The following is a 14,808-nucleotide window of genomic DNA, read 5'->3' as shown; positions in this document are numbered from 1 at the left end:
GCCACCAAAAATGTTTCTTGAGGTCCTTATACATCTTTCCCGCTCCGGGATGTATTGAGTATCTGGTTTTATGATCTTCCCCAAGTACCATTTCTCTCACATCTCCAAACTTTAGTACCCAAATTCTTTCAGCTCTATACCGGGTTCCGTCTTCTCGAATATTAAGGTGTTTCTCCGATCCTTTGGGTATTTCATTCTTCAAATTCCCTTCTTTTATAACTCCCTGTTGCGCCTCCTTTATTTGAGTAGTAAGGTTAGTACGAATAATTATGTTCATAGCTTTTACCCGTATAGGTTCTCTATCCTTTCTACTCAAAGCATCGGCTACCACATTCGCCTTCCCCGGGTGGTAACGAATCTCAAAATCGTAGTCATTCAATAACTCAATCCACCTACGCTGTCTCATGTTCAGTTGTTTCTGATTAAATATATGTTGGAGACTTTTGTGGTCAGTATATATAATACTTTTGACCCCATATAAGTAATGCCTCCATGTCTTTAATGCAAAAACAACAGCGCCCAACTCCAAATCGTGAGTCGTATAATTTTGCTCATGAATCTTCAATTGTCTGGACGCATAAGCAATTACCTTCGTTCGTTGCATTAATACACAACCAAGACCTTGCTTTGAAGTGTCACAATAAATCACAAAATCATCATTCCCTTCCGGTAATGACAATATAGGTGTCGTAGTTAGCTTTTTCTTTAATAATTGAAACGCTTTCTCCTGCTCATCCTTCCATTCAAATTTCTTCCCTTTATGCGTTAATGCAGTCAAGGGTTTTGCTATTTTAGAAAAATCTTGGATGAATCTTCTGTAGTAACCAGCTAGTCCTAAAAATTGGCGTATATGCTTCTGAGTTTTCGGGGTTTCCCACTTTTCAATGGTTTCAATCTTTGACGGATCAACCTGAATACCTTCTGTGTTTACTACGTGACCGAGGAATTGAACTTCATCCAACCAAAATGCACACTTGAAAACTTAGCGTACAGTTTTTTTCCTCAACAACTCTAGCACTTTTCTCAAATGTTCTTCGTGCTCTTGATCATTCTTTGAGTAAATAAGTATGTCATCGATGAAAACAATGACAAAATTGTTAAGGTATGGTCCACACACTCGGTTCATGAGGTCCATGAACACAGCTGGTGCGTTAGTCAACCCAAATGGCATAACCATAAACTCGTAATGACCGTAACGTGTTCTGAAAGCAGTCTTCAGAATATCATCCTCCTTCACCCGCATTTGATGATACCCGAAACGTAAGTCAATCTTCGAATAAACTGACGAGCCTTGTAATTGATCAAATAAGTCATCGATTCTTGGTAGTGGATAACAGTTCTTGATGGTAAGTTTGTTCAACTCTCTGTAGTCGATGCATAACCTGAATGTACCATCTTTCTTTTTGACAAACAAAACAGGAGCTCCCCACGGTGATGTGTTTGGTCGAATGAAACCACGCTCTAGAAGTTATTGTAATTGGCTTTGGAGTTCCTTCATTTCGCTGGGTGTGAGTTTGTATGGAGCACGAGCTATTGGTGCAGCTCCCGGTACAAGATCTATTTGAAATTCAACAGATCGGTGTGGAGGTAGTCCCGGTAATTCTTTCAGAAATTCGTCGGGAAATTCTTTTGCGACGGGAACATCATTGATGTTCTTTTCTTCGGTTTGCACCTTCTCGATATGTGTTAGAATGACATAGGAACCTTTTCTTATTAGTTTTTGCGCCTTCAAATTACTAATAAGATTTAGCTTCGCGTTGCTCTTTTCTTCGTACACCATTAAGGGTTTTCTCTTCTCACGCATAATGCGAATCGTATTTTCGTTACATACGACCTCTGCTTTCTCCTTTTTCAACCAATCCATGCCATTTATCACATCAAAACTCCCTAACTCTACTGGTATCAAATTAACCTTAAACATTTCGCCAACTAGTTTAATTTCGCGATTCTGGCATATTTTATCTGCTGTAATTAAATTACCTTTTGCTAATTCGATTAAAAATTTATTATCCAAATGTGTTAATGGACCACCTAATTTGGCACAAAAATCTCTACTCATATAGCCTTTATCCGCACCCGAATCAAATAAAACATAAGCAGGTTTATCGTCAATAGTAAACGTACCCGTAACAAGCTCCGGGTCTTCCTGTGCTTCAACCGCATTAATGTTGAAGACTCTTCCTCTACCTTGCCCATTATTATCTCCCTGATTTGGACACATATTTTTGTAATGGCCCTTCTTCCCGCATCCGAAACAAGTAATGTCAGCATAAATTGTTCCGGCATTATTTGTTCCTTTATTCTTGTTCGTCCTTGGTCCGTAAATTTCACACTTCGTCGTACCATGACCCTTTCTATTACACTTATCACATGTTTCCATACATAACCCACTCGGATGGGATCCTTCACACCTCTGGCATGGTTTTCGGCTTTGGTTGTTATTGTTGGGATGGTTGTTGTAGTTGTTGTTGGGATGTTTGTTGTATTTATTGTTGGGATTGCGATTGTTGTGATTGCGATTGATGTTGCAGTTGTTGGGATAGTTATTGTGATTGTTGTTGTTGTTGTATTGGTAACCCTTGTCACTGATTTCTTCCCATTTTCTCTTGACTTGTTTGGTTTTGGCTTCTTCGGCCGCCTGTTCTTTAATTCTTTCCTCAATTTGATTTATAAGTTTATGAGCCATTCGACTTGCCTTTTGTATGGAGGTGGGCTCGTGTGAACTTATATCTTCTTGAATTCTTTCTGGCAACCCTTTCACAAACGCGTCGATCTTTTCTTCCTCATCTTCGAACGCTCTTTGACACAATAGGCACAACTCTGTGAATCTTCGTTCGTACGTGGTAACGTCAAATCCTTGTGTTCGTAACCCTTTAAGCTCTACCTTGAGCTTATTGACCTCGTTTCTGGGGCGGTACTACTCAGTCATCATGTGTTTGAATGATGACCTCGGTAGTGCGTAAGCAGCATCTTGTCCCACATGCTCGAGATAGGTATTCCACCATGTTAACGCAGTACCCGTGAAGGTATGCGTGGCGTACGTAACCCTATCTTCTTCCGTACATTTACTTATGGTGAACACCGATTCGACCTTTTCGGTCCACCGTTTTAATCCGATTGGACCCTCAGTTCCATCGAATTCCAGAGGTTTACAGGCAATGAATTCTCTGTAGGAGCATCCTACGCGAGTTCTTGTGGTGTTGGTTCCATTGTTGGATTCGAAGTTATTGGTATTTTGCATCGCAGCCTGTACTGTAGCTACATTTGCTGCAAGGAAAGCACGGAAGTCTTCCTCGCTCATGTTCAAGTTCCGGCGAGTCGTCGGTGCCATTTCCTTCAAAAATAGCCAAAAGAATTAAGTTAATCATATAGAATATTAAGAGTAGTCAATAGTATTTCGTAGCATAATATGAACTTATTTATAAAAGCTTTTTCTTCATATTAGCGTTTTATAATTTTTAATTCGGGTAGTACCTACCCGTTAAGTTCATACCTAGTAGCTAATATACAATTTCAACTACTACAATTCTATATGAAAAACTAATTACAATAATATTTCACATTTAAACTTTCATACAATATTTTACAAACTTACAATACCGCTATTTTACATATAGCATGAAATATAGCACATAAAACTTTGATACAAAGCAGTTGCGAAGACAATTCTAGTTAATACGCAAGGCGTTCAGCAAAGGCAATAAAGACACGTCATTCATATTTCCAGAAGCAAGTCATGCATTCTGGTTTTTCTAAGACTACTTCCCATCCTTGGTCTTGTGGAACATAATCGTTGTGACCGTTAGCAAGACAGCATGTTGTAACTTCATCAAAAGGACGAGGGTTACGTAATGTCCAACAGCCCCATAACAACCTAAAAATCTTGTTTCTCAACCCAACTACCGAATTCGTCACTTGTGGGAACGTTTTATTTAACATTTGTAATCCGATGTTCTTTTTCTCACTTTGGTGAGAAGCGAACATCACTAACCCGTAAGCATAACATGCTTCTTTATGTTGCATGTTAGAAGCTCTTTCTAACTCACGAAGTCCTATATTGGGATATGTTGAGTCAAAATAGGTTCTTAACCCGTAGCGTAAAATTGCATTTGGGTTCCCCGCATTATATGCTTTAAAGTAAACACAGCGTAACTTACGGTCTCCCCAATGTGCTATACCCCATCTTTCAAATGAAACCCTCTTATAAACTAAGGAATTCCTGGAACGTTCTTCAAATGTTCGACACACTAATTTTGCCATAAATAGTTGTGCCGATGAATTCTGACCGACTCTCGACAAGATTTCGTCAATCATGTCCCCGGGGAGGTCTTCTAAAATTTTTGGTTGTCTATCCTTAACGTCCATTGGGTTGTTATACTGTAAAACAGACGAGGATTAGATTCGTAAAAGATAATTATCAAATAATACAAGCAATTTTTTTTACATACAACATGAAAGTACAAGCACACTTATATTACATATATTACACCGCATGATTACAACTCTTTAATCCGACTCACTTGTTTCTTCCTCTTCGGACTTGGTTCGTTTTGCTAATTTTCTAGGGATATATGGTGCTCCTCTAATATGAGCCGTTTGTCTCCCTAATGGTCTAGAAAAACCTGGTGGCTTAGATGTTCCCGGGCCATAGTGAAAGTTTAAGAAATATGGTTATTTACGGTATACTCCATCAGGCCATTTCATGTTAACATAGAGGTCATCGGGGTTGGAATTAGGTTCCTCTATTTTGATGCTTTTTCCCTTATTATTTTCTTTTGCCTTTTCAAATTGGGTCGGAATAATTTCTACAACATCATCGGAATCCTCATCAGGATCCAATTCATCGGAAAATTGGTAATCTTCCCAATATTTTGCTTCCTCGGCGGAAACACCATTGACCATTATTAATTTTGGTCCATTGATTGAGGGTTTTCTTTTATTTATCCGTTTTTCAGTGGTTTCTAATATTTCCTCCTCCGGAACCTCTTCTTCTTCCGGTTCCTCTTCTTCCGGTTCCTCTTCGGGAATTTGTGAATCTTCCCAATATATATTCGACTCTTCATTATTATTAGGTGAGTCAATAGGATTTGTACTAGAGGTAGACATCTATCACACAATATCAAACACGTTAAGAGATTAATATATCACATAATATTTACATGTTAAAAATATATAGTTTCCAACAAAATTTGTTAAGCAATCATTTTTAACGAAAAACACGGTCGAAGTCCAGACTCACTAATGCATCCTAACAAACTCGATAAGACACACTAATGCAAAATTCTGGTTCTCTAAGACCAACGCTCGGATACCAACTGAAATGTCCCGTTCATATTGATTATAAACGTTCCATATTAATTGATTTCGTTGCGAGGTTTTGACCTCTATATGAGACGTTTTTCAAAGGCTGCATTCGATTTTTAAACAAACCATAACTTCTTCAAATATTTCGACGATTACCAAATAATGATAATCTAAAATATAGCGTTTTCACACGACCATTACATAATGGTTTACAATAATATTACACATCAATACATGTCTTCGAATGCAGTTTTTAAACAATATTATACAAGCTGTAGTGACCCGAACTTTTCCATGTTTATATATATATTAATTGAGATTGATATTTACATGACTAAATGTTTTCAATGTGTTAAGCAATCAAACTTGTTAAGACTTGATTAAATGAAATAAGTTTCATATAGACAATTGATCACCCAAGTTGACCGGCGATTCACGAACGTTACAAATTTGTAAAAACTACATGTTGTGGTATATATAGACATATATATATGGTTGACATGAGATTATGATGAGTAAGTATCTCACTAAGTATATTAACAATGTGTGATATACATAAGAAATGAGATTACTAAGTTAAGAAACTCGAAATGATATATATAACGATTATCGTTATGATAACGTCTACTAAATACATATGTATCATATTAAGATATTGATACACTATATTTAACAAGATAAAATGATATTTAAATATATCATTAAGTGTGTTAACAATGAACTACATATGTAAAAACAAGACTACTAACTCAAGAATTACGAAACGAGACTTATATGTAACGATTATCGTTGTAACGATATTTTAATGTATATATCATATTAAGAGATATTCATACATCATAATATCATGATAACATAATAATTTAACATCTCATTTGATATAATAAACATTGGGTTAACAACATTAATTGAGATCGTTAACTTAAAGGTTTCAAAACAACACTTACATGTAACGACTAACGAAGACTTAACGACTCCATTAAAATGTATGTACATGTTGTGTTTTGATATGTATTCTTACACTTTTGAAAGACTTCAAGACACATATCAAAGTACTTCTACTTAACAAAAATGCTTACAATTACATCCTCGTTCAGTTTCATCAACAATTCTACTCGTATGCACCCGTATTCGTACTCGTACAATACACAGCTTTTAGATGTATGTACTATTCGTATATACACTCCAATGATCAGCTCTTAGCAGCCCATGTGAGTCACCTAACACATGTGGGAACCATCATTTGGAAACTAGCATAAAATATCTCATAAAATTACAAAAATATTAGTAATCATTCATGACTTATTTACATAAAAACAAAATTACATATCCTTTATATCTAATCCATATACTAACGACCAAAAACACCTACAAACACTTTCATTCTTCAATTTTCTTCATCTAATTGATCTCTCTCAAGTTCCATCTTCAAGTTCTAAGTGTTCTTCATAAATTTCATAAGTATAGTTTCATAAAAATCAAGAATACTTCCAAGTTTGCAAGTCTACTTCCAAGCTCTCTAATCCATTCCAAGTAATCATCTAAGATCAAGGAACCTTTGTTATTTACAGTCGGTTATCTTTCTAATTCAAGGTAATATTCATATTCAAACTTTGATTCAATTTCTACAACTATAACAATCTTATTTCGAGTGAAAATCTTACTTGAACTGTTTTCGTGTCATGATTCTACTTCAAGAACTTTCAAGCCATCCAAGGATCCTTTGAAGCTAGATCCATTTTTCTCATTTCTAGTAGTTTTATCCAGAAAACTTTAGGTAGTAATGATGTTCATAACATCATTCGATTCATACATATAAAGCTATCTTATTCGAAGGTTTAAACTTGTAATCACTAGAACATAGTTTAGTTAATTCTAAACTTGTTCACAAATAAAAGTTAATCCTTCTAACTTAACTTTTAAAATCAACTAAACACATGTTCTATATCTATATGATATGCTAACTTAATGATTTAAAACCTGGAAACATGATGAACACCATAAAATTGGATATACGCCGTCGTAGTGAAACCGGGGACTGTTTTGGTTTGGATAATTAAAAACTATGATAAACTTTGATTTAAAAATTGTTATTCTGGGAAAATGATTTTTCATATGAACATGAAACTATATCCAAAAATCTTGGTTAAACTCAAAGTGAAAGTATGTTTTTCAAAATGGTCATCAAGATGTCGTTCTTTCGACGGAAATGACTACCTCTTTAGTAATTGACATGTAACTTAAATTTCCGACTATAAACCTATACTTTTTCTGTTTGTATTCTTAAATTATAGTTCAATATGAAACCATAGCAATTTGATTCACTCAAAACGGATTTAAAATGAAGAAGTTATGGGTAAAACAAGATTGGATATTTTTGATCTTTTTAGCTACGGAAAATGTTTAACAAATCTATACAAATCATATCCTAGCTAACTTATATTGTATTATACATGTATTCTAATATATTATGTAATCTTGGGATACCATAGACACGTATGCAAATGTTTTGACATATCATATCGACCCATGTATATATATTATTTGGAACAACCATAGACACTCTATATGCAGTAATGTTGGAGTTAGCTATACAGGGTTGAGGTTGATTCCAAAAATATATATACTTTGAGTTGTGATCTAGCCTGAGACGTGTATACACTGGGTCGTGGATTGATTCAAGATAATATATATATCGATTTATTTCTGTACATCTAACTGTGGACAACTAGTTGTAGGTTATTAACGAGGAAAGCTGACTTAAGACACTCAAATCTTTAAAATATAATAAAAATGGTTGAAATTATATTTTGATCATACTTTGATATATATGTACATATTTGTATAGGTTCGTGAATCGATCCGTGGCCAAGTCTTATTTCCGAGGAAGGAAATATCTGTGAAAGTGAGTTATAGTCCAATTTTTAAAATCTAATATTTTTGGGATGAGAATACATGCAGGTTTTATAAATAATTTACAAAATAGACACAATACGTGAAACTATATTCTATAGTTGAATTATCGAAATCGAATATGCCCCTTTTTATTAAGTCTGGTAATCTAAGAATTAGGGAACAGACACCCTAATTGACGCGAATCCTAAAGATAGATCTATTGGGCCTAACAAACCCCATACAAAGTACCGGATGCTTTAGTACTTCAAAATTTATATCATATTCGAAGAGTGTCCCGGAATGATGGGGATATTCTTATATATGCATCTTGTTAATGTCGGTTACCAGGTGTTCACCATATGAATGATTTTTATCTCTATGTATGGGATGTGTATTGAAATATGAAATCTTGTGGTCTATTGTTACGATTTGATATATATAGGTTAAACCTATAAGTCACCAACATTTTTGTTGACGTTTAAAGCATGTTTATTCTCAGGTGAATACTAAGAGCTTCCGCTGTTGCATACTAAAATAAGGACAAGATTTGAAGTCCATGTTTGTATGATATTGTGTAAAAACTGCATTCAAGAAACATATGTCGATGTAATATATTTCTATTTAAACCATTATGTAATTGTCATGTGTAAACAGTATATTTTAGATTATCATTATTTGATAATCTACGTAATGCTTTTAAAACCTTTATTGATAAAATAAAGGTTATGGTTGTTTTAAAAATGAATGCAGTCTTTGAAAAACGTCTCATATAGAGGTCAAAACCTCGCAATGAAATCAATTAATATGGAACGTTTATAATCAATATGAACTGGACATTTCACAAGCATGGACTCCAAATCTTGTCCTTAACTTAGTACGCAATAGCAGAAGCTCTTAATAATCACCTAAGAATAAACATGCTTTAAACGTCAACAAAAATGTTGGTGAGTTATAGGTTTAACCTATATATTTATCAAATCATAATAATAGACCACAAGATTTTCATTTCCATTTCTTAATAACATGCAATCTACATAAAAATCATTCATATGGATTGAACACCTGGTAACCGACATTAACTTAATGCATAGAATATCCCCAAATAGAACCTCTCGTCTGTATAATAATCTCGAAGTACTAAAGCCATCCATAACCTGAATGGGGGTTGTTAGGCTCAATAGATCTATCTTTAGGATTCGCGTCAATTAGGGGCCATTTCCCTAATTCTTAGGTTACCAGACTTGAAGGGTGATATTCGGTTTAATAATTCAACCATATAATGTAGTTTTCGATTACTTGTTTCTATTTCGTAAAACATTTATAAAACTGCATGTATTCTCATCCCAAAAATATTATATTTTTAAAAGTGGGACTATAACTCACTTTCACAGATTATCAATTCATCGAGAATTAGACTTGACCACTGGTTGATTCACGAACCTATAACAAATATATACATATATGTCAAAGTATGATCGAAATATATTCACAACATTTTTATTATGTGTTGATGATTTAAGTTGTTATATTAACAGTCCAACGTCCATTGTCCACAATTAGTAGTACATAGATAATTTAATATATATCTTGAATCAATCCACGACCCAGTGTATAGACGTCTCAGGCTAGATCACAACTCAAAGTATATATATATTTTGGAATCAACCTCAACCCTGTATAGCTAACTCCCACATTACTGCATATAGAGTGCCTATGGTTGTTCCGAAATATATATATAGATGGGTCGATATGATATGTCAAAATATTGTATACGTTTCTATGGTATCTCAAGATTACATAATATACAATATAAGCTAGTTAAGTTATGGTTAGAGTAGATTTGTTACAAAGTTTCACGTAGCTAAAACAAGTAAAAATTTTCAATTTCGTTTTACCCATAACTTCTTCGTTTTAAATCCGTTTTGAGTGATTCAAGTTGCTATGGTTTCATATTGAAGTGTAATTTATCAAACTAAACAGAAAAAGTATAAGTTTATAGTCAGAAATACAGGTTACAAGTCATATTTGAAAGAGGCAGTCATTTCCGTCGAAAGAACGACATCTTGATGACTATTTTGAAAAACATACTTCCACTTTGTGTTTAACCATGATTTTTGGATATAGTTTCATGTTCATAATAAAAATCATTTTCCCAGAAGTATAGATTTTAAATCAAATTTTCTCATAGTTTTTAATTATCTAACCCAAAACAGCCCGTGGTGTTACTACGACGGCGTATGTCTGGTTTTATGGTGTTCATCGTATTTCCAGGTTTTAATTCCTTAAGTTAGCATATCATATAGATATAGAACATGTGCTTAGTTGATTTTAAAAGTTAAGTTAGAAGGATTAACTTTGTTTGAGAACAAGTTTAGAATTAACTAAACTATGTTCTAGTGATTACAAGTTTAAATCTTCGAATAAGATAGTTTTATATGTATGAAACAAATGATGTTATGAACATCATTACTACCTCAAGTTTTGTGGATAAACCCACTGGAAATGAGAAAAATAGATCTAGCTTCAAAGGATCCTTGGATGGCTTGAAAGTTCTTGAAGTAGAATCATGACGCGAAAACAAGTTCAAGTAAGATTATCACTCGAATTAAGATAGTTTTAGTTATAGAAATTGAATCAAATCTTGAATATGAATATTACCTTGAATAAGAAAGATAACCTACTGTAAATAACAAAGGTTTGTTGATCTTATATGATTACTTGGAATGGATTAGAAAGCTTGGAAGTAGTCATGAAGACTTGATATGATTCTTGAAGTGTTCTTGAAAGATGGTTGTTTTTATGATGATTAAAGCTTGTAATTGAAGCTAAAAGATGGTGAAAATGCTTGGAGATGATCAAGAATGATGTCAGGAGTATTTTGAGAGAGAATTTGGAGTGTAAGTATGAGAAAATAGAATGGAAAAATGAGGTGAAATCATAAAAACGAAAATACTTGTTATAAAGAAAAAAAATAGATCCTTAAGTTTGTTTCTAGCTCATTAGTCATACTAAATGTTAAATGGTTGGTTCCCACATGTTTCTTAATCATTTAAGGCTGCTAAGGAGCAGATTTTTATGAGTATAAATCAATAGTAAATACATCTAGAAGCTGCGTATTATACGAGTACATATACCGTACATGTACGAGTAGAATTCTTGATGAAAATGAATGGAAATGCAATTGTAACCATTTTTGTTAAGTAGAAGTACTTTGATATATGTCTTGAAGTCTTTCAAAAGTATAAAAATACATCCTAATATACTACATGTATATACATTTTAACGGAATTGTTAAGTCGTCGTTAGTCGTTACATGTAATATTTGTTTTGAAGCTTATAAGTTAACGATCTTATTTAATATAGTTAACCCATTGTTTATTATATCTAATGAGATGTTAAATTATCATATTATCATGATAACATGGTATATGAATAAATCTTAATATGATATATATAAATTAAACGTCGTTACCACGATAATCGTTACATATATAACTCGTTTCGAAATCTTTAAGTTAGTAGTCTCATTTTATGTATATAGTTCATTGTTAATATACTTAATGAGATACTTGATTATCATTATATCATATTAAACATATATATACATCCATATATATATATATATATATATATATATATATATATATAATCATGTCATATACAAGTTATAACGTTCATGAATCATCGGTCAAACTAGGTGGTCAAACGTTTAAGTAAATTTCGTTTCAATTAAACAAGTCTTTACAAATTTGATTGCTTAACATGTTGATAACATTTATTCATGTAAATATTAATCTCATGTAATATATAATCATGGAAAAGTTCAAAAAAGTTCGGGTCACTACAGGTTTAAAGCTAGCATCGATATAAATATAGACCACAAGATTTCATAGTTACAAATATTTCAATAAAGATATTCTGTAAGTTGTTGAGCGCTTCGGTAACCTACTTAACCATTAATGTGGCATATTCCCTTTATTATGAAATCTCCCTACACTGTACCAAGTGTAGTAAAAATGAAGTACTATGCAACCGTTTACGATACTAGAGCGACTAGCCCAGTTGGGGTTGTCAAACCCGATAGATCTATCAATAGGATTCGCGCTTACATGTTCTTACAACATGTAAATATTAGTTACCAAGCTATTAGGGAAGATATGCAAGGTGGTACAACTCAACGTAGAATATATTTTAAGTACTTGTGTCCATGGCGTAAAACATAAAATGCATGTATTCTCATCCCAAAATATTTTTAGAGTTTAAAAATGGGACTATATACAGAGGGATGGCAATGGCCACCCGATCCGGTGGATATCCACCCAATCCACCCGCTTCGTGATGGATATGGACAAACCTAAATGGATATGGATACGGATATGGATACGGATATGGATGAACCTAAATGGATATGGATATGGACATGGATGAAAAGTTTCATCCATGGATATATACATTACCACCCGAAATACATATACAAATACATAAATATAGATATATGCTTACATATTTACTATTACAAGTTCATTTACCTTTAGATTTATATTTTACTTTCAACCTTATAACGAAATAACTATAATATATTACAATAAAACATGCATATCTAATAAAATAAACTTATAAATTTCATATTTAATTCTTCATAATCTATGTTTTATAGTAAAATTTAATAAATTTTGTTATATCTTGGACAAAAATTACACCTTCTTATGGGTAGATTTTACATATGTCATGTTATATTTATTTCTGTTATACTACATTTTTATTTTAATAGCATATAAAAAATATTATAACATTTTTTTAGTATCCATTGAATATCCATTAACCCGCTTAATCCACTGGATATGGATATGGATGGATGATCTGAAACTAAACGGATATGGATATGGATATGGATGAACAAAAACTAAATGGATATGGATATGGATACGGCATCACCCTCTCCATATCCGATCCATTGCCATCCCTATATATATTCACTTTCACAGATTTTCACTTCGTCAGAAAATAAGACTTGGCCACAGGTTGATTCATGAACCTATAACAAATATATACATATATATATCAAAGTATGATCGAAATATATTCACAACATTTTTATTACGTGCTGATGATTTAAGTTGTCCAGTTAGCAGTCCAACGTTAGTAGTCCATAATTAGTAGTACATAAATAATTTAATATATATCTCTAATCAATCCACAACCCAGTGTATACACGTCTCAAGCTAGATCACAACACAAAGTATATATATATTTTGGAATCAACCTCAACCCTGTATAGCTAACTCCCGCATTACTGCATATAGAGTGTCTATGGTTGTTCCGAAATATATATATAGATGGGTCGATATGATATGTCAAAACATTGTTTACGTGTCTATGGTCTATCAAGATTACATAATATATATTATAAGTTATTTAAGTTATGGTTAGAATAGATTTTTATAAATTAATCCCGTAGTCAAATTAACCATTTTTAACTAATTTTGTTTTACCCATAACTTCTTCGTTTTAAATCCGTTTTGAGTGAATCAAATTGCTATGGTTTTATATTGAACTGAAATTTATGAAAATAAACAGAAAAAGTATAAGTTTATAGTCAGAAATACAAGTTACATGTCATTTTGTAAGAGGTAGTCATTTCAGTCGAAAGAACGACGTCTTGATGACCATTTTGAAAAACATACTTCCACTTTGAGTTTAACCATGATTTTTGGATATAGTTTCATGTTCATAAGAAAAATCATTTTCCCAGAAGTATAGATTTTAAATCAAAGTTTGTCATAGCTTTTAATTATCCAAACCAAAACAGCCCCCGGTTTTAATACGACGGCGTATGTCCGGTTTTACGGTGTTCTTCGTGTTTTCAGGGTTTAAATCATTAAGTTAGCATATTATATAGATATAGAACATGTGTTAAGTTGATTATAAAAGTTAAGTTAGAAGAATTAACTTTGTTTGCGAACAAGTTTAAAATTAACTAAACTATGTTCTAGTGGTTACAAGTTGTAATAAGATAGTTTTATATATATTGATCGAATGATGTTATTGATGGAATTCAACATAACAACAAGTTCTTAATGTTTACATGATCACAAACCAATTTTATGATAGTTAAAGTAAGCGGAAGCATAATTATAAGAAAACAAGTTTATATGTTTAACCATTTAAATTGAATTCCATGTAAATATCAAGTCATGAACATATGCTTACATATAACAACAAGGAAGTAAGAGTTATACCTCCTCAAACTTTTTTGAGGGCTGTTTTGGATGAGCAAGTAGATGATGATGAATATAGCTCCAAAAGAGTGAAACCTCAAGTTGTTATACCCCAAACTATGCACCAACACCTTGTACTTTGGTTAGGATTTATTTACACTTGAATTAAACTTACATAAACTAAATTTAGAACCCTCTTTAGGACCCTAATAGCCCACGGCAATCAGCAGCTCCCAAGGGACTATTTTGCAGCTTTTTTTGCTATATCACTTGATTTGTTTGCATGTGTGTGTTGCTTCTAGTCAAAGGACATGCATATATCGAATTGTGTTATTGAAAGCATCAAAGAATAAGCATGGGTGAAGTCCTTGGAGTCCCAAAAACTGCCCAT

Source organism: Rutidosis leptorrhynchoides, chromosome 5 (genome assembly GCF_046630445.1).
Source record: "Rutidosis leptorrhynchoides isolate AG116_Rl617_1_P2 chromosome 5, CSIRO_AGI_Rlap_v1, whole genome shotgun sequence".
Lineage (NCBI taxonomy): Eukaryota > Viridiplantae > Streptophyta > Magnoliopsida > Asterales > Asteraceae > Rutidosis > Rutidosis leptorrhynchoides.
The sequence above is the reverse complement of the archived record's forward strand: the minus strand, read 5'-3'. Positions refer to the sequence as shown.